Here is a 20,492-nt window from a genome sequence, read left to right as displayed (position 1 = left end):
AAATGTTTACGTGAAGTGTTTTATCAGGGCTACTATTTCGCGAATGGGTACCGATGAGTTACACAGTTTCAGCATAACACTCACAAAAAGTCGCCAAAAAAGCAAAGGTACCCACAGGAAAATAATACAATGATAGCGTATTATTTGTGTGAAATATTACTGAAAGAAGTATTTTTCTACTTTCTATATATACAGAAATGTACTCTCCGAATTTTGTCAAAGGGGACAAATAACACATGCTGTTTTTTCTCCCAGGTTGAACCCTGCATATATGACTAAGACTGCAAGGCAAACGTAGATAAACAATTCTCTGGGGAGAGACTAAAAGGCAAATACCCGTAGATACAAAGTTTATGGCTGAGACTACAAGGCAAACGTAGATAAACAATCCTCTTGGTAGAGACTTTAAGTAAAAGGCAAATGACTTTACAATACATAAATGGTTGAGGTTACCAAGCAAACGCTGATACACAATTCTCTGGACAGAGACTGTAAGTAAAAGGAAAAATGCCGATACCATTTATATCGCTGAGACTACAAAGAAAAGGCGAACGCAGATAAACAATCATCTTGGCAGATACTAAAACTAATAAAAGGCAAAGTGGTGAGACTACAAGGCAAACGCCGATAGAACACTCTCGTTACAGAGACTTTAAGTTTAAGGCAAACGCAGATACAAAACACAAATAGCTGAGACTACTAAGAAAAACGCAGATAGACAATTATCTTGGCAGATATTGAAGGCAAATGTCGACACATTTCACATGCCTGAGACTGCAAGGCAAACGTAGAGACAATCAATATATGTCTGAGAGTACAATATCGGCAACACACTCAGCAAAGCAACAGTTGATACGATGGTATTTTACACTGGTTTGAGACCAGAAAGCACTGAAACACAAGCCGTCAGTGGCCTTCGAAGACCTCGTATCTTCAAAATCATAGTTCTGAGATAATGACAAAAGAGTGTTTTAAAAATTCAAATTCCTCTTCACCAGATTTTTGTTTGTTATAAAGCATAGGTAACAACTCGATTAATGATTCCTGGTCGTTTCTAGACAAATACAAAATTTTGGCGAGTTTAGATCAAAACGTGTAGATACGAGGTTTTCACTTTTTTGTTTTGAATTTAAGGAACAATTACGAGGTTTTCAACAGACTCGCAGGGATTCAAACAGACAATACGAGGTTTTCCCGCTAATGTCGCTAATGTCTCAACACCCAACGGCAATACGAGGTTTTTAAAATCAGGGGAAAAAGACCTTTGCAAAATAGATAGAGTTACAAGCTTTTCACAGATGATAGGAAAAAAATCAAGGGACGGAACCATGCAAAAATCCGAAAATCGGGAAAATGTAAGTTACGAGGTCTTCGAAGGCCACTGACGAAGCGTAATACCGTAATACACAGGGCTGAGACCACCAGGCAGATAGATACGTATACAAAGTCAGACAATATGAGGGGAATGCCGAACACAAGGGAGAGACAAAAAGGCAAAAACAGACACAATATACAGGACTGAGGCATTGAGAATATTCTGTGCAGGCTCACAACACGTAGCACGTAGGACTCGAATCTTCTGAGTTCATTCAAGGCTGCGACTACGAGGCAAAACATGTTAATAGTTCACATAGGTGAAACCACAAGGCAAACGTAGACACAATCTATGCAGCATAGAGGAGAAGTTCCAGAAGCGAGAAGAGAGGTCCGTTGACAAGGTGTCACTTTACGTTCTGTCCAGTGACAGCCTCATCCGTCATCCTCCCTGCTGGCTGACCAGCGGACATGGGTCGCTGTGTTACACTGGGCAGCGATGGTGGGCAAGTTTAAAGATACCCCCCTCCCCGTGTCAACAATCGACAGGTCCATCTGGGATTGTTTGTACCTGTGATAAGAACATCCATGCCAACATTCATCAGACTGACTGCTTTCTGTATAAAGTGAAAAGATTTTACTGAAGTAATTTTGTATCTGATATATATGCCATTCTGTTGAGTTATCAAAGCACATACACACACAAAATTATATCCAATGTTTCGTCAGTTAATTAAGTCCATTTCCTTTACACAGTTCGTCCAGTAACAAACTGCCACTCTCAACAGGAAGCAGCTAGGGCCTTGATCTGTTCAGTAAACGTGTGTCAATAATAATAACAAGGATATTTATTTAGCGCAAATCCTACTATAGTTCAAAGCGCCTCATAAAAACATACACAAAGAAATAATTCTGTTCACAATGCCAAACCAAATAATACGTCGAAGTATTATTATGCATACTCTTATTCCACATGAATGCCTGTACAGATTTGTGGTCATGTAGACAAGGACGGTATCTTTAAAACTTGACAGCAAAGTGTCAACGTGGCCACCTCACAGTGAGAAGTCAACACTTGGAGCGTTACGTCACAACATGGCTCAGGGGACTTTTCGCGGGCATGAACAAGTTTCACGTGTCACCGTCCGTTTAAAAAGGTGTTGTCTGGATGGATTAGGCAACAAAGAAACCAAGCCAGCAAGCAGAAAACAAACAAACAAACAAACAAAACAAAATGGCACAAAAACAGAGCAGCAACAACCGACCTCCCCCTCACCGCCGCCAGGGGAAACATGTTTGTATGATCGGCCAACGTAAAGTGTGAACAGCTTTAAGATGATTTACACGTTCATACGGGAAGTAAGATACAGTCGAACCTGCCCTTGCATACACCTTTCGAAAACGCTCACCTGCCAACAACGACCATTCCAAGGATCTCAGACAATTATGCGTCTATATAATTCCCCTTTCCATAGCGACTACTTGTTTATAACGACACTTTCAGTCGATCCCTTTCATGTGTGGTCGTTAAATACAGGCTTTATTGTATCTTGAAGGTCAAAATACCGATGATAAGGTGTTAGTCTCCCTAAGGCTTTACATGTCGTTTACAGAAAGCTATAAAACTGAAGCTGTCAAATGTTCCCATACATTTTTCTCGCATCGTGATCAAAACAAGGTTATTTCTAAACTAGGTGGCAGACTAATCATGCTCCTAGATAATTTGATACAATATTCAAAATTTAATTTGTACTTTTAACAAGGATAGGTTGTAAAATGCCCCTCAAGCAGTGCTCGTAAGTACAGAGAAATCGGAAATTTCTGGATTTAGGATTTTATGTGTTTGAATTTCTTCGTGAGTTTTTAGTTTACTATTAACTCATAAATTAACGATAAACCCATAACAAAAACTAACCCTAAAGTCAAGTATAGCACAACGGATGGGTAACAAGTTCCAAGACACAAAAAAAGCATACAAAGGAAATGCTGTGTTCCATCTGAAAGGGTTCAGTTCTCGTACAAATATCGAAAACAAACCAAAGAAGCAGCTCTCACGTTAAAAGCTTCATTATGTCTTTAATTATGGCGTTTAACTGTGATAGCTTAGACAATAGTACCTGTCTGTTCTTGTCGTAATTCTGTTCGTGTTCGAATGATGACGTGTTTAACACGCGAATTCCTTGAGAGTAGGCCTACTGGACAACACCAAAACAGAAACAAAATGTTATTCCATATGATGTGTACAAACACACACACACACACACACACACACACACACACAGACACAAATTCACATTCACACACTCTTCACACACACACACACACACACACACACACACACACACACACACACACACACGCGCGCGCGCGCGCGCGCGTGCACACACAACGCCTATCTGTTCATTCAAGCCAAACCGCCAAGGTGTGCCTTTTCCGCCTTTCCCATCGCCCTGCGTCTTTCAAGCGTGTCGTGTGCAGGTGTTTAACGACGACTGAAGCTACTGGAGCGGAACTACGCACCGCTGACTTCTCATTAATTAAGGCACACTGGGCCCAGGTGTTCCACATCATCAGATAAAACGTTACCTTGTTCTCCGGGAGGTTGAGAGAAAAAATGCCACACAAAATACCATACAGTTTGCGCATGCGCTTAGTGTCACGCGAGGAAGATTCGTCACTTCCGTTTCCGACAAAAAGAACACGAAACTCCCTTAGCATCAAAATATTACCCTCATTCAGTATTTTACACGGATCCTGGCTTTGATAAACTCATGAGGAATTTATTTCCTTTTAAAGACTGAGCCCATCTTTCATCTCTGCAACAAACAAGAAGGTTACCATAGTCCTTCTTCTTCTTCTTGTCGAACGCACACAATTTGGATCTTGAAAATGGCCTTCCTTCCTTCCTTCACAGGTCCGAATCGAGCGCAATAGTCTGTAATCCAGAAACCATTCAAGACAGCATCTTTTCGGAGAACTGAACATTGACACAACCTTAACCAAAAAAGTTTCCCCCACTGTTGGCAACGGAGGCGTAAATTAAAACTAGATATATACAAAAAGATAAAGGAAATATGAAAGGGATAGGAAAAAAATAGTAAGCGCTCTAAGTATAAGCAATAAAATAAAAATGGTTATGATTTTAAAATGCAGAGTCCCTGACACTCAAAATACAACAAAACTAATACTTTCGAAGGTTGATTATATCAACAATACTTGACCCCATTTCCGTTTCGCCCCATGCATGGTGTTTTTACCGATTCGCCCCTAAGTTTTTATCATATAGCCCAAAACATTTTACCCTTTCGCCCAAGCGCCCAAATTTCATCCCATTTAAACTCTACTGCATCATGTCCCTCAAAACCAACAAACCTACCTAAAGACCTACAACAAGGAAGCACTCCAACCTATACGAAACCCCAGCGCGGCAAAATGCACACAGGTAACCAACTGTCACTGGCACACAGGTGAGGGATGAGACAGCATTTGCTGCTGGGGTGCGAATAAGTGTTGAACATGACGTAAGGTGACGGGGTGTGAAGGTGGATGTGACGTCTCTAACACCTGGCTAAGCGCGACCAGGTGTCATTTGCCACACCTCACATGATGGATCATCATCTCTTGTTTTTTGCTTGTTTGTATTTCGTAAAAGTCAAATGAAAGTGTGGTTTTTTATGGGTGTTTTTTAATTTATCAACAAGGAAGATGTAATTCTTTAAAACATGTTGTGGATAGGATTCTGTGTGGGTGCGTGAGTATTTGTGTGTGTGGGGGGGGGAGGGGGTCTGTCTGTCTGTCAGTCTGTCTGTCTGTATCACTCTCTCTTTTTTTCGCTCTCCCCGCTCCTTCTCTCTGTCTCTCTTACTCTCCCCTCTCTTGTGCTCTCTCGGTGTCTCACTCTCTCTCTCCCTCTCTCCCGCTCTCTAGCTCTTTCTCTCTCTCTCTCTCTCTCTCTCTCTCTCTCTCTCTCTCTCTCTCTCTCTCTCTCTCTCTCTCTCTCTCTCTCTCTCTCTCTCTCTCCCACCCACACACACACACACCCATTCTCTCTTACATGAGCGTTTTTTAACAGACGGGTACTACTCAGTGAGTATTGTAATGTCCTCAGTGCTGACAAGGAATGCTTGCGGTACACTATGTACCTTGTTTGCTCGCCCGTGTGAACACGTTGAACAAACAAATCATGCCCTGCAGATAGCAATCAGTAAGGTTAATCCCTTTCCATTCAATAGCATTACCCTTCACTACGATCACTTCTGTTCTTTCAGCACGGAGAGACCGTCAGTAACAGGTAGATAGATGGAATGATAGATAGATAGATAGATAGATAGATAGATAGATAGATAGATAGATAGATAGATAGATAGATAGATAGATAGATAGATAGATAGATAGATAGATAGATAGATAGATAGATAGATAGATAGATAGATAGATAGATAGATAGATAGATAGATAGATAGATAGATATGTGACAGGGAGACTACCGTCGCCCTTCACAGCAGACTCTGCAGAGTTGTTCGCCTTAGAAGTTGCGAGCTATTTATAGCTCGCAAGGCAACACCTGTGGATTGTAGAGTTCTGTTTGTGATGGGGTCTGGCGGCTTTTGTCTCTTTGTATGTTCATGGATTCCTTTACGAATGCATAACAGTGTTTATAGGGCTTAGCAATAAGCTCTAAAATTCTCAATCCTGTTTGATTGGACTATGCCTCCAAAGGTGATTGTGGTGTTTCGGCACTCTGTTACAGATAGATAGATATATAGATAGAGAGAAAGAGAAAGAGCAGGGCCGGATGAGGGGGGGTGGCTTTGGGGGCTCAAGGCCCCCCCCCCCCCCCCAGCCCTTATTTTGTTTAAGCTGTTGCATTTTTTTTTTTTTTTTTTACATACTATTGCTTCCCCCCAAAAAAGGGGGATAAAAAAAGACATTGATAATTTCTAAGGTCAGATAGCCCCGTTTGGCTACTTTGGACAAACAATTTTTCGGGGGGGGGGGGCATGCCCCCGGACCCCTCTAGCAATCTCGGTCGCATCGCTCATTCGTTCCCTTTACTTAGCTTCCCCCCCCCCCCTAACAAACTAACTGATCCGGCCCTGGAGAGAGACGGAGAGACAGAGAGAGATAGAGAAACAGAAAGACACACAAACACACACACATACACACACCCACACACACATACACACACACATAGTACACACACACACACACACACTCACATACACATACACACACACAAGCACACACACACATACACACACACACACACATATATATACACACACATTCAAATACACCCCCACACCACTCCACCCCCATCCCCACCCACACAGACATACACGGCAGCGATCAGCGGAGAAGAAACGTGGTTCTTGGAACGTCTGGATGACAGTGAAGTATGCCAGGGTTACCTGACCCGCCCCCCTTTCTACCATTTACCCGTGTGCGGCAAGCTGGTACAATGCAAATGCAGGAGACTTCTCATCTCAACTTCCACCACTGAGAGTCGTCAGTCGTGTGCAAGCTGGTACAATGCAAATGCACGGAGACTTCTCATCTCAACTTCCACCACTGAGAGTCGTCAGTCGTGTGCAGTGTAAGGACAGTTGCGGTATGAATTAAAGGACTCTCTGTAGCTATACTACTAAAGCGGTTGTAAAGCTCAGCCTTATCAAACCGTGCAAACAGTCGAAGTTTACCATTTTTCTGTTTACGGTACCACCGATCCTGGCCGCGGAACGGCAATGTGAGGCTGGAAAATTTGTTTAAAGTTTAAATCGTTCTTGCTCTGCCTTTTCGTTCAAAGCATGTGGTCGTGAAACAGAAAATGGTGCAAAAATTGGCCGAAAAGAGTCTTCAAGAGTGTAGACACACTATCAGTATGGTCAACAGCAGAAAACGGTTTGGTCAAATCACTGCGGTCATATTTGAATAGCAGTTCTTGCGTGAACTTGGTTTGATGTGTTTTTTAATTTAGATTCATAGGTTCAGGCACGACAACAAAGCAGCATTTTTTTCATTAAAAACATAATAATTATTAGTTCACATCGAATAAGCTATCGAAAAGGGAAAAAAAATGGAACACACTTAAGTCAACATTTGAATACATTAGTACAGTATGGCCTTCCTTGAGAGTCTCGCTGTCCATCTTATAAAAGCTCATGCTTTTTCGTTTGCCCACCACCCTCTCTGTCTCTTTCTCTGTCTCTGTCTCTGTCTCTCTCTCTCTCTCTCTCTTTCTCTCTCTCTCTCTCTCTCTCTCTTTATCTCTCTCTCTCTCTCTCTCTCTCTCTCTCTCTCTCTCTCTCTCTCTCTCTCTCTCTATCTCTATCTCTCCCTCTCTCCCTCTCTCTATAACTCTCTTTGTCTGCCTCTCTCTCGCCCTCCTGCCTCTCCCTCTCTTTCTCTCTCCAATCCTCAATATTAAAATCAGTTTAATTTTTATTTTTTATTTTTCCTCGCTGCTGAATGATCTAATCTGAAGTTAAAGCGTTGATTCAGCGGGAGACATACATACAACAATGCAAACGTTTAGCACCTAGCCACGAGAGGACCGTATCTGGAACATTCATCTTAAAATAAAACATTTAGAAAGAGATGCCGGCACGTGCAATGCCGCGCGCCGCTCAACCCAAATCAGATAGTTTCTCTTCAGTATTCACTCTGAATGTTGAAATGCTAATGTCTTTTTTCATGCATGCAATCCTATGCTGCAGTCACTGCATACATAATAAGGCTTTCAGCAGAACAGATATGCAGATGATCAAGATTTGAACAGAGCGCGTACCGACAGTGGAAAGTCCTGTTTGGAGGGTCCTTTCATTCCCGATAGTTAACGCACCATCAGTGTTTCCAATCTTTCACACAGCCATGTCAATATTCAGAGTTCGTGTAAACCCTTCGGGTGACACATTTTTAAGGCTTTTATTTTTTTCTTATCTGAATGACTTTGGATAATATTGATACCAGTGTGCAGTTCCAAAGAATATGAAAGCTTTCTTTCTTTACCATTTTGAATTTTAAAGGGTACTTTGTTGTGAGGACTTGCAATGAACTACTTGAAAACGTTTTAAGTACAGTATAAAGGATGTCGTTTGTTGGGAAGGGTGTTGCCAAAGTGCCGAAATGCGCTTTGTAAGATGTCGTGAGATTCTGATTGGCCATTTCCCCATGATCATGCTCACGCCCACAGGCCCCGACAGAATATACCCAGGATACGCCACGAGGGCCTTGAAGCCACAGTATGATGATGATGATGATGATGATGATGATGATGATGATGATGATGATGATGATGATGATGATGATGATGATGAAGATGATGAAGATGATGAAGATGACGACGATGACGACGATGACGATGACGATGACGATGATGATGATGATGATGATGATGATGATGATGATGATGATGATGATGATGATAATGATGACGGCGACGACGACGACGACGACGATGATGATAATGATGATGAGGGACTGACAACACGGTTAAAATGTAAAACTCTGTTAACACATACACTAACCCTCCCCCACAAACGCCTCCACCACCGAATGCGTAAAGCTTCTACCTCGTCCTCTTCTTGCGACCGAATATGTTCCAACATCCGGTGGTCTTGACATTACACCATGGAAACGCAACTTCTTGTGTGAAATGTCCTTTTTACGATACATCCAGGGGGAAACTGTTCGACAAAGCTCAAGCGGTTCCATGTTACGACACGCATGATTACGGGAGACACTGAGAGAGAACTTACCATAGTCATCCCCCAGTATAGTAGTTCTACTGCACCTCCCCTGTAAAATGAGAAAGGAACCAAACTTATATCGGTTCCGGGTAGCCATATCGGTTGTAGGGACGTTAGGAAACAATAACCGACCTAACAATCCCAACTCTCCCCCCCCCCACACACACACACACACATACACATACACACATACACACATACACACACACACACATACACATACACACACACACGCACACACGCACACACATACACACACACATACACATACACACACACACGCGCACACACCCCACAGTACACACGCGCACACACGCACCCCCCTCCCCCCCCCCCCCCCCACACACACACGCACAAACTCGCACATTTCAAGATCGCCCAAATCTGAGAAAACTGATAGCTTTCTTCCCGTGTGATTAATCAAGCTCACAGTCCAAAATCCGTCCAGGTTGTTTTGTGATTTACGAACACCCTTCCATTTGGACACAGACATGAACCTTCAGCATGGCTGTTTCATGTGCACACTGGGAACTGTTTCCCTGAAATAATTCCACAGATTGACATTAATGTCAGGGGAGATATGAATCCCACAAAATATCAAAACTCTGCACAGGAAGCCCCCCCCCCCCCCCCCGGACTGTTGATGTTTGCTGCATGTCAAAGTGGAACGCTGCTATTATTTCAGGTAAACCATGCACCGATCTGGGATGGCTTATGTCATCGTTTCTGTGAGAAGAAAAGTGTGTACAGTCGAACCTGCCCTTGTGATCACCTCTCAAAAGCGACCATCTTCCCGCAACGACCACCCGAAAGATACCAGACATGTTTTACTTAGTATATATTATATTTTTCACCTGTCCACAGTGATCACCTGTCTAGAACGACCACTTTTGGTCGGTCTATACGTTGGTCGTTATGGACAGGTTTGACTGCACTATAAACAAATCAATTGCGAAATCCGCCTGATAAACTTATATAACAGGTTAAGCGCTTAACATCTTAATTATGTGCAAACAAAAGGTCTTCAACGTGATCAGGTTTTGTCAGCATCGGCGTCTTCGTGCAGTTGACAGTCTATGTGCTTCGGAGGTCATCATGCGTCAAATCTGAAGCGTTAGTTCCAAAACACGCAGCGAATGTATATATATACAACACAAAAGCAGGATTGACGACTCATTCACCAGGCAGACCAGACACAGACAGACAAACAGACAAACAGACAGATAGAAAGACAGACTGACAGACAGACAGACATACAGACAGACAGACAGACAGACAGAAAAGACAGACAGACAGAAAAGACAGACAGAGTCTGACAGACTAACACACACACAGACACACAGACAACACAGACAACACAGACGGAAAGACTGGCTGACTATAACTGACTGTCCGACTGACTGAGAAAAGGACATTAACACCAGATTACTGAATGTGGACACATTTTCCATTTTGTCGCGGTCTGTGGATCGGGTAAACAAATATTTGCAATGAACGAAAGAGAGACAGAGAAAAAGAGAGACACAGAGAGAAAGACAGAAACAGAGACAGGGTAACAGAGGGAGACAGAGACAAAGAAAGAGAGATGTATATATAAACAGACAGACAGAGACAGAGAAACAGAGGCACAGAGAGAATGAGAGGGAGAGAGGGAGAGAGGGAGAGAGACAGAGAGAGACAGATAGAGACAGAGAGAGACAGAGAGAGAAAGAGAGAGAGAGAGAAAGAGAGAGAGAGAGCGAGAGAGAGTGAGAGACAGACAAAAGACAGACAGACAGACAGACAGACAGACAGACAGACAAAGCTATGAGCTTTGCTTTCTACTCACAACTGACAGTACAAAGAAATAAATGAACGCAAAGCACAGCCAGACAAATGAGAGACGTGAAAGAAACAATGCATGCAGCTTTACAGTTAATCGCAACACGCAGATACCTCCACATCTGTGGGGGCTGTGGGCAGGTCACATCACAGGTGTCAGTTCATACCTGGCTGCAGGAAACAAGAGACAGGTAAAAAATAAAGATAAAACACGGAGGAACATCAAACTACTCTGCCCTCCCAGGGGCGGCGTTGGTAAACGCAGGTGTTCTTCCTCTCTTACTCGCTCAGTCTCTGACAAGTTAGAGAGAGGGAGAAAGAGATGAGAGAGAGAGGTGTCTGTCGGTCCGTTTGTCCGTCTGTTCGTTCGTGGATCTTGCAAGACATCGCGGCTTTTCTGAGTTTGTCAGGTGTTGTTTGTCCACATTTTACATTTTGTCAAGTTTTTTCTTTCCTTTCATTTGACCAATCTTGGGAGAGAATTGAAACCTCTCTCTCTCCCTCTTTCTCTCTTTCTCTCTCTCGCTCTCTCTCTCTCTCTCTCTCTCTCTCTCTCTCTCTCTCTCTCTCTCTTACACACGCGCACGCGCACACACACACACACACACACCTCCTTCTAGCTCCCGACAACAAGTCTCATCTCTCGACCTTCCAGCTACCCCCTCTCTCTCCCCAGGTGTAGGCACGTGTGAGCTATGAGTCATAAAATGTGGCCCTATCGAGAAACGCGGGCAATAAACCACCAACCAGCAACACCGCCGGTAAGAAATTACACCGGAGAAGAAGACGAACCAAGCAAGACCAGTACGATACATTGCACGTCAAGAAAACTAGGTCAGTCTCTGAAACTATGAATGGCAAAACAAAACTGACACTTAGCCATAAACAATGGACAACAATGAGCAAGTGAAGAAACAGAAGGAACACGCCAAATGCCTTGCGTCATGTTCATCATTTGATCTATTCCCAAAGCAGTCAAAGGAAATCTCAAGCGGCACTCACCCAGATAAAAAGAAAACGAAGGAACGAACTACAGGTCTTAATCGGGAGGGAATCTTTAAAGGCTTGTAAATTTTAACAGAACGTCTGAGAAAAAAAAAAAAAAAGGCGGGGAGGGGGGGGGGGGGGCAGGGGAGGGCAGTGTATACAGGCTGAATCGGTGAACGGAATTTTAAGCCATAGTTTAGTAGAAGAGACAACATTTGTAATATCACTGTCTGAAATGGAATTTAAAAGTAACACCTAGCTCAAAGGTACGGTGTGGCTGGGATATGGACACGGCTTCGCTAACGCTTTGCGACCTTTATTTCTGGACCGTGCGCTCCAAACATGCCATGTTGTGTGCATGTATCCCCAGCTTGTCGTATAAGGAGTGCAACCACTTACTTTTTTTATATTCTCTGATTTTTCATCAGATGCAATAACTTCTTGTCATGCGATTCGCGAGTGTGTTGCGTTGGGAAGTAATTAACATCCCGTGAGGAAGTCGTTTGGTGTAAGAAGTGTTGTTGTTTCTGATACGAGATGCGTCGGATTACTTCAACGCAGAGGCCTTTCTTGTTCCTAGCTGCTATTACTCCAGCGATGAATGCGCAATATACAAGTAGGGCCTACAATGTATTATTTTCCGATAACGTTTTCCACCTCCACAAATACCTGTTTTCACACTATAAAGGCGCACTTCTTCTCGTTCGGATCGCCGTCTCAGATTTCACCAACCTTTTACATGAGACCATCCCTCCTCTTGGTCAAATAACTTCTTCTTCTTCTTGCGTTCGCCGTCACACCATCAGTCACACACACACACTGACACACACACACACACACACACACACACACAAATTCAAATCAACAGTCTTTATTACATCATTTATACAGTTTGATGATATCTAGCTCTAAAACAAGTCCATGGTTGCAATTTATTAAACAATTATTATCACTTGTAGGATTTGAGCATGTTTGGAAAAACCAATTTACATTTAATGCTAATAAATTACAATTTGCTATACAACAAAAAATTATGAATGAATACGTTTTATTTTGGAAAAACAAAAAATCTGAAAAATGTTCAAGACTTGAGTTTTATTCACTAATTACAGAACGATACACAATACAAGCCTATTTAATTTATATTTCAAATATAAATCATAGAAAAGCTCTAGCAAAATTAAGAACAAGCACACATTCTTTAAAAATTGAGACTGGGCGTCATAGAGGAATATTGCGAGAGAATCGCCTCTGTAATACATGTAAAGTAATTGAAGATGAGCTACATTTTCTAGACAATTGCAAGAAATTTAACAATATTAGAAAAAAGTTAGTAGAAGAAGTATCAAACTGTGACTTAAGGAAACCAAGCGATCTGTTATTTAAAAAAGACGAAAAAATTCAAAAATTGCTTGGAGCCTTTGTTTTTAATTGTTTCAATATTGAATGAAATAATTTGTACATTATTTATCCATTCATTTATTGTACAACTTGTGTCAATATCCTTAAGGGTTGATGACAATAAATTCTATTCTATTCTATTCTATTCTATTATTCACACACACACACACACACATACAAACACACACACACACTGACAGATACACTGACATACACACATACAAACACACACATACACACACACATACACACACACACACACACACACACACACACACACACACACACACACGCACACACACACACACAAACCACCACCACCACCTCGCACCAACCTACGACTCACGTCAATGAGGAAGAGTCCAACAATTCTCGGAGATAAGATGGATCGCGGAAAGAACTACCGATAATGTCTGTGTGTGGTCGACACAAGGAAGAGAGAACAATGCATGCACACCTGCGTTAGCCTGAAGGCAAACAGAGAGTCAAAAGTACAGAAGATATGATTATTGTGCTGGATGTGCTGGTAGATGCAGGATGTGTGTGTGTGTGTGTGTGTGTGTGTGTGTGTGTGTGTGTGTGTGTGTGTGTGTGTGTACTACATACCCCCCCCCCCTGTCGTTCGTTCGTTGACTCTAAATAGGCACACAAAAATCAGCAGAAAAGTGGACCACAAAAAAAGGGACGACCACCAAATAAAAAAGTCGACGACACAAGGATCATGATTCTGACGAGTGGCGGGATGACACAACTGATCTGAACTTTAGGCGGAAGTTGGATGATGTGACCCGCTTCATTTTTGTTCTACCTGCCAGGTCGTTTCCGCGTGCAAGCTGTAATGATGTTGTGCCATGATTGCCCACGGCATGACTTACGTCCTTTTGATTCAGTCTTCTCTGACTATAACGTGTTATACTGCAGTACTGTGCTTTATCATTACATCCCCGGTATAGGGGAGTGTATAGGTTTCACTCGATGTGTTTGTTTGTTTGGGTGTGTGTTTGTGTTCGCATATAGATCTCAAGAATGAACGAACCGATCGTCACCAAACTTGGTGAACAGGTTCTATACATTCCTGAGACGGTCCTTACAAAAATTGGGACCAGTCAAACACACGGTTAGGGAGTTATTGGTGGATTAAGATTAAGAGTGACATATTAATGGTCAAAGGGAAATAACTGTCTGTCTGTTTCTCTGACTTCCGACTTCCGACTTCTGACTTCTGACTTCTGACTTCTGACTTCCGACTTCCGACTTCTGACTTCTGACTTCTGACTTCTGACTTCTGACCGTGTCTCTCTGTCTCTCTGTTTCTCTGTCTCTCTGACTTCTGTCTCTCTGACTTCTGACGTCTGACTTCTGACTTCTGACTTCTGACTTCTGACTTCTAACTTCCGACTTCCGACTTCTGACTTCTGACTTCTGACTTCTGACGTCTGACTTCTGACTTCTGACTTCTGACTTCTGACTTCCGACTTCCGACTTCCGACTTCTGACTTCTGACTTCTGACTTCTGACTTCTGACTTCTGACTGTCTCTCTGTCTCTCTGTTTCTCTGTTTCTCTGTCTCTCTGACTTCTGACGTCTGACTTCTGACTTCTGACTTCTGACTTCTGACCACACTTGTTAGCAGTGCCTGCTCAGTTGGTGGCAGTGAGAATGCTAAGGACGGGGGTGTTTTTCCTACCTCGGAGGAATTTCTTGTTTGGTTTGGCCACATCAGAGGAATTTACCCTGATGCTGATAATATGATGTTGTTAGTGGTGTTAATGGTGGTTATAGCGATGGTGGTGGTGGGGGTGGTGGCAGTGCTGCTGCTGTTTCATGATCAAACAAACATGAAGCGCAAATGCAAAAGCTGTCCCTGTTACAGCAAGTCCTCTTGGATTTTTTTCGACTTGGAATTTTCGTAGATTCTAACAAGTTAAACCCTACTTAAAATGAAAGCACATTCCAGGAGCAAGCCCGGTGATGCTTGTCTACGCAAGGCTTTTCGAGAAGACGGTGGCCTCAAAAAACGTGTCTTTTTTTCGGGTGCGTATCGCTAGCGCTACGTGTCATTTGTGCTACGTGTCATTTGTCCTACGTGTCATTTGTGCTACGTCCCGCTATCGCTACGTTGATTAGTGCTACAAATAATTTGTCGATGAGTCGCTATCATTCGTTCATTATCACTACGTGTCGATAGCACTTCATCTTTTAGCGCTACGTGTCATTATCGCTACGTGTCAATACCACTACTTACTGACGACTCTCTCTTTCTCCTTTTTTCTCTCGCTCTCACTCCTGGTTTGTGTACGTGTATTATGTATGTCGGTGTATGACGGTGTGTGCGTGTGTGTGTCTGTTTCAGTGTGAGTGTGTGTGTGTGTGTGTGTGTGTGTGTGTGTGTGTGTGTGTGTGTGTGTGTGTGTGTGTGTGTGTGTGACTCTCTATCTCTCTCTCTCTCTTCCTCACTCGCTCGCTCACTCACTCTGTCTCTCTCTCTGCCTCTCTCTCTCTGCCTCTCTCTCTCTCTCTCTCTCTCTCTCTCTCTCTCATCTCTCTGTGGCCTTAATATAATAAACCATTCTGAGTTCTGAGTTATCTCTCTCTCTCTCTCTTTCTCTCTTTCTCTCTCTCTCTCTTTCTCTCTTTGTCTCTCTCTCTCTCTTTCTCTCTCTCTCTCTCTTCTCTCTCTCTCTCTCTCTCTCTCTCTCTCTCTCTCTCTCTCTCTCTCTCTCTCTCTCTCTCTCTCTCTCTCTCTTATGTTATGTTCGTTTGTATGTATGTTTTTGTTTGTTTGTTTAGTCTGTTAATCGTTTGTTTGTTCGGTTGTTTGCTTTTTATTACTTCTTTGATTCATATTCTAACATTTTTTAAACGTATTGTCATTAGATTAAACCCTCCCAAGGGCGAGGGCTGGATGTAAAAAAAAAGTGTTTGCTTATGCCAAAACATACCCTCGTTAATAAAGAATTTGTCGTTATCTTGTCTTGTCTTGTCTCTCTGTCTCTCTCTCTCTCTCTCTCTCTCTCTCTCTCTCTCTCTCTCTCTCTCTCTCTCTCTCTCTCTCTCTCTCTCTCTCTCTCATTACACACACACACACACGCCGCACACGCACAAACGCATACGTACCCACGGTATCGTACACACAAACGCACACACAGAAAAACATCCGTGTATGTCTATACGGTATCATGCGAGAGAGAGAGAGGTAGAGAGCTGGGAGGGGGAAAGAGCGAGCGAAGACAGAAAGACAGATGGAGAGAGCGAGGGGGAGGAGAGCGGGAGAGACAAGGAGAGAGCGATTTTAAAGAGGTACAGAGAAAGAGCGATTGAGAGGTGCAGAGAGAGAGAGAGAGAGAGAGAGAGAGAGAGAGAGATCAAATCAAATCAAATCAAATCAAAATTTTATTTTACGAGGGTTGTGGAAGAGAGAGAGAGAGAGAGAGAGAGAGAGAGAGAGAGAGAGAGAGGGGGAGAGGGAGAGAGAGAGAGAGCTCAGAATGGTTTATTATACAGACTCTTTACAAACCACGGGGGATGGGGGAAGAACAAAATCAAAAAAACAAACCACACACCAACAACAACCATGAAATAAATACGTGTTGAAAAAAGAGAGAGAGAGAGAGAGCGAGAGAGAGAGAGAGAGAGACACACACACACACACACACACACACACACACACACACACACACACACAGACAGATCCGACAGACAGCCATGCAGACAATATATATACACACTCACACGCAAACACAAAGGGAAGTGTCTGCCGTTTGAACATGTAGTATAGTGCTATCGACACGTAGCGCTATCGACACGTAGCGCTACAGTACATTGGTTTTTCAAAAATAGTGATATCGACACGTAGTTCTATTGAGACGTAGTGATAATGGCACGTGTGAATTGTAGCAATAGCACTACGTGCCGATAGCACTACTGTTTTTGGCAATTTGTGTCGATAGCACTACAGAAAATAGCGCAAACGATACGTAGCACAAATGACACGTAGCGCTAGCGGGACGCACCGAAATGTCCTTGCTACGATTCTGGACCCCCCGCGGGTTAGGGGGAAGAATTTACCCGATGCTCCCCAGCATGTCGTAAGAGGCGACTAACGGATTCTGTTTCTCCTTTTACCCTTGTTAAGTGTTTCTTGTATAGAATATAGTCAATTTTTGTAAAGATTTTGGTCAAGCAGTATGTAGGAAATGTTGGGTCCTTTGTACTGGAAACTAGCATTCTCCCAGTGGGGTAATATATTGTACTACGTTGCAAGCCCCTGGAGCAAATTTTTGATTGGTGCTTTTGTGAACAAGAAACAATTAACAAGTGGCTCTATCCCATCTCCCCCCCCCCCCCCCCCCCCCTTTCCCCGTCGCGATATAACCTTCGTGGTTGAAAACGACGTTAAACACCGAATAAAGAAACGATTCTGGGGCCAGTTTCCACTGTACGCACTGAACACGTACTTGTGTATAGGTCATGTCTTAAACTGCATATTTCAGTGATACATCTTTGGATTTTCCAGATTGAATTGGGTTACACAGTGGGTACTTTTTTTAAAAATCTGATCAGTTTTAGATCTATTTTATTGTCTGCGCGACGGTTAAATATAAGCTTATCCTCTATTATGAAAGAGAACATACTTGCGACAGAGCTCGTTTTCGTCGAGATTTTAAGCTGATTTTTCTGGTCAGCACCTAACATTGCTGCGAAAACATCAATCGCAACTAGCAGCTGAATAAAATAGTTCATTGACTGTAAGTCTTATTGGTTTTGTTTTCTGAATCTGACAATTGTTTTGACAGGATCAGTGAATGAGCGTTCCCACCACGAAACTCAGAATTATAGCTTCGTGACGTTGTTATTGCTTCAATGTAAAAGCGTCTTTGGCAGCAGTAGACAATTATTTGCCTGTCTCTATAGTTTATCTGCGGGCTTTCAATTGTCTTTTCAGAATGTTTCTTCTCCGTTCATCCCGGAGAAAGCGATTTTTTTTTTTTTGTATCGTAAGAATGCGTTCCATGTTCCTCGAGAGACAATTTCAAGGGCGCGCAATATCCCCCTAACGAGCTAGGCAGGGAAAAGATTGGGTGACATTTTAAAGAAAAGATATGCTTATTTGACATTTTACATCAACTACATTCATGGGCAGCATGCAGCCACATAAATGAAGACAGTGTCAAGTAATACGCAGAATATACGCTAATTGCAGACATCATGTAACTTCCACGCATACGACTTTTTTGTGTGAAACGCGTCAACAGTAGCTCTCGCATTTTGAAGATATTGTTCTTAATACCCGTCATTAAGGTGGCTTACTTCAGTTTTTAACTAATAAATGAATGCAGATTCCAGACCTAAAATCAAAATAACGATTTGTAATTTTTCGAAAAAAGTTGGACCCTTTTGGCGACATTTTTTGAAAACGACCCGTATCTTGTCTTGGTGAAGACTTCAAAATGTTAGCGATGTGGCACACACTGACAGGGAAATTCCTGTGCTGATTTATTTGGTGATTCGTAAATTTATGAGTGGCGATTTCACATCGAAGAAAAAATTGCGACATCAAATCGGTGTATTTTCTTAAGATTTGAGCCTGGCTTTGGCTCTTCGCAGTTGCCATGGCCTTAAATTATTCATTCTTCAACATTATTTCCTTCGCTGCAAGACATATGTGTACACTGAGGTATGAAAACTTAATCAACGCTCTTCTTGGCACCGACAAAGTCTCGACATGCATTTCACAGACATACTCACGCCCTTTCAGGTCTAATTAGCAATTTCGTCAAATCTTGCCAACAGCTCCTCTGTAATGCTCTGGCTGTAGAACCGACAGATAGGGGAAGGGCTCCTAATATGGACCGCTTTTTGTTTCATGGTGATAACTAGCTTGCTTTCTTGCGAAGAAGTTTCATTTTGTGTTTGGTAGTCCTTCTCTCTTAGGTTAACCGTTAGGCATAATTTGAGCCTGGGTGCCCAATATGGACCAGTGAAGAGGCCTTCACAAATCACTGTAAAACGCCCCCTATACTTCAAAATAACATGATACAACAGAGGCAAGTCAGACTAATTAAAATATGCTTTAGATTTATCTGTTTCGGGATGATGAGAGCATTATTTGAAGCACACAGGGAAACTAAAGAAGCTTATCAAAAACATAGTGAAAATAAGTGAAATTATCAACTTCCACGAAAAGAAGACTATTTGTAATATTTTTTTATATCTCGAGCGATAGATATAGGTTATTTTCAGCAAGCTTCTTAATGAGTTAATGAAAATAGCCTTTAGCTTTTATTTTCTTCGATTTGTTGAAGGTTGTCCATATTAGGGAACTCACACATACTTTGAGATTTTGCTATTATTTTTTGTTTGCAGTAGAAAATCGGGGTCAACACTGCTAAAATGTAACAAATACGGTCTTAGCTGTCATCTATAGCAACTTGAGTTTTGTGTGATAAAAGCTTTGGCTGTGGACAGAAATGAGTCCATTTTAGGCGGCAAATTTAGAGTGAACGCTGCCAACAGTGAAAAAAAGAGAAAGAGCCTAACGGTTTTGAGGTTTGTGTTTCTGCAACTGGGCAAGTTATCCAGAGAGGGTTAATACAGCGAATGAAATTTTCGCTCTAGCGCCGTTAGTTTATCAGAACAGGAGGTGGTCCATATTAGGAGCCGGTCCATATTAGGAGCCCTTCCCCTCCTGCATTGACATTTCAAGAACATATTAGCAGCTGTGATCTCAAGCTGGAATATGATTTATTGCTAAATGAAGTTAAATGCAATTCTGTTGAGTTACATGTACACTTTCGGGACAGTTCTCGCTTCTCAGTCGACACAATGAATGTTCCTCAACCTCTCTCCTCCTGAACTAGCTTCGTTTTGCAGAGACTGCATTCATGTCTCACGAACAGGCTCTGACTGCAGCCTCGAGTAGAACTTATTGCAATAACAAAAATTAAAGTTAATGCAATACACAAACACCACCACCAACAACAACAACAACAACGACGACGACGACAACAACAACAATAACAACAGCAAAATCATAATAATAATGACAAAATAAGATGAAGTGCATCTTCCTTTTCATCTTAAACAAATTTATCTTCGTATCAAACTTTTGTGCATGGAGGGGAGAAAAAGATAAGAGGGCGGATTAAAAAACAAATTTTAAATAAATCAAAGAGAAAGAAGACGAAAGGAGCATACCAATTAAGATGGTGGCACGTGATG

The sequence above is a fragment of the Littorina saxatilis genome, linkage group LG1 (genome assembly GCF_037325665.1).
Source record: "Littorina saxatilis isolate snail1 linkage group LG1, US_GU_Lsax_2.0, whole genome shotgun sequence".
NCBI lineage: Eukaryota > Metazoa > Mollusca > Gastropoda > Littorinimorpha > Littorinidae > Littorina > Littorina saxatilis.
The sequence above is the reverse complement of the archived record's forward strand: the minus strand, read 5'-3'. Positions refer to the sequence as shown.